Genomic DNA, 2375 nt, shown 5'->3' with positions numbered 1-2375 from the left:
ATGATCTTGCGAATGTTGAAATGATCGGATCCACTTGAAAAGAAGCACACCGGTTGGAAAGAATTGACATGACAACCTCAGTGATCAAAAGGATTGGTATTCACATAGCAATATGAGAACACCGTTTAGGAAAGGTATGGATTCAACATTTGACTTCGAAGCAACTCGAATACCACAAATAAAACAAAACAAAGGATTTGGCTTGCAGAATAAGCCGAAACAAACATATGATAGAGATTTCATCTGAAGTTTTCGTGGTGGGGCCCACACGGGCTCGAGTGTACAGCACCATCATGTACAAGGCAGTGCACATGACATACGAAGTGTCCCCGAACCAGCATAGCCAAGGGTTCTTTAAGACACAACGAGACCACTGTAAAAACGACCGTGGAAAGGCGGACCACTAGACGTCGAACCCCAATCTCATATCATGCATCTGTTGAAAAGATATTCTAGGAGCTACTTGAATTCCCACCTATAAAACTCCAGAAACTTTCTGGTTATGCAATATGGTGTTGGGGATACAGGGGAAGCAATATATCTCACCCAAACTAATAATACCTACATCCAAGCTGTATCCATCCGTCAACACATAACCAAGAAACCTTCGGAAATCGTGTACCTCAACCTTCGAAAAGCATCCGTTATACGAGTTATGGCAATACTCCCGAGCTCGCCCCAGTACTGGGTTATCGGGGTTATCTCACCAACAGCTGTACAAAAGAGATTTTCGATGTCGGCAAAACTCAGGTATTCCAGAACTGCAACGATAAAATTGTGACGACAACACCTCAGAGCTCGACTCCCCGGGTCAAAGCCACATAAATAGACAGGAGGCACCAAGAACAATGTTCTCGTCACAAAACCATCGGAAAGATTCCAAGATACCCGCGTGATCCTGAAAAAATTTAGTGAAATTTGAGGAGAGGAAAGACAAAACATCTACGTCAGGAGTCCTCACCAGACCGACGAAGGGGGCTGAGGAGTAAAAAGAATCCTACTCTCCGATATATATAATCCTAAGACTCAAAATAGTTTTTTTTTTCTAGACTCAACAACGGCCAACAATCAAGGGGGCTCCTAGGGTCGGTCGAGGCTCTGATTACCAACTTGTCACGCGCAATATGCGATACTATCCTAAAGAGACTTGAAGGTCCCACCAAGGATAGAACCGCATATTGAAACGCTTTTGCAAGGTGGATATCATTACATCAACATTACATAATAGATGAGGATACATACATAAGGCATACAATGCCACATGAATACAACATCACAATACATCAGAGCATCATCCGACTACGGATGAATCACAAACAGAAACTCAAACGACAACCTTCATGCTAGCCCAGGCTGTCGACCTGGAACCTATCCCCTGATCGAAGAAGAAGCAGAAGAAGAACTCAACACAAGCAAGCATCGCTCTCGCGTCATGATCATCGCATGAACCTGTACTTGCAACTGTTGTTGTAGTAATCTGTGAGCCACGAGGACTCAGCAATCCCATTACCATGGGTATCAAGACTAGCAAAGCTTAAAGGGAAATGAAGGGGTAAAGTGGTGAGGCTGCAGCAGCGACTAAGCATATATGGTGGATAACATACACAAATAAGAGCGAGAAGAGAGCAAAAGGAATGGTCGTCAACTAGTAATGATCAAGAAGTGATCCTGAACTCCTACTTACGTCAAACATAACCCAGAAACTGTGTTCACTTCCCGGACTCCACCGAGAAGGGAGCATCACGGCTACACACGCGGTTGATGCGTTTTAATTCGGATCTGGTGTCAAGTTATCTACAACCGGACATTAACAAATTCCCATCTGCCTATAACCGCAGGCACGGCTTTCGAAAGATTATACCCTACAGGGGTGTCCCAACTTAGCCCATGACAAGCTCTCGCGATCAACGAAGGAATAGACCTTCTCCCAGGAAGACCCGATCAGACTCGGGTTCCCGGTTTACAAGACATTTCGACAATGGTAAAACAAGACCAACAAAGCCGCCCGATGCACCGACTATCCCGATAGGAGCTGCACATATCTCGTTCTCAGGGCAACACCGGATGAGACATCCTACGAGTAAAACCAGCCCTCGAGTTGCCCCGAGGTGGCCCCGCAGTCTACTCGGTTCGGACCAACAGTTCGACAAGCACTGGCCCGGGGGGGGGGGGCTAAAATAAAGATGACCCTCGAGAGAGCGACTCCCAAGGGAAAAGGTAGGTGGTGGTGAGGCAAAAGGTAAAACCAATGTTGGGCCTTGCTGGAGGTGTTTTATTCAAAGAGAACTGTCAAGGGGGTCCCATAAATCACCCGACCGCGTAAGGAACGCAAAATCCGGGAACATAACACCGGTTTGACGGAAACTAGGGCAGCA

The sequence above is a fragment of the Triticum aestivum genome, chromosome 6B, assembly GCF_018294505.1.
Source record: "Triticum aestivum cultivar Chinese Spring chromosome 6B, IWGSC CS RefSeq v2.1, whole genome shotgun sequence".
NCBI lineage: Eukaryota > Viridiplantae > Streptophyta > Magnoliopsida > Poales > Poaceae > Triticum > Triticum aestivum.
This window is presented reverse-complemented; position numbering follows the sequence as displayed.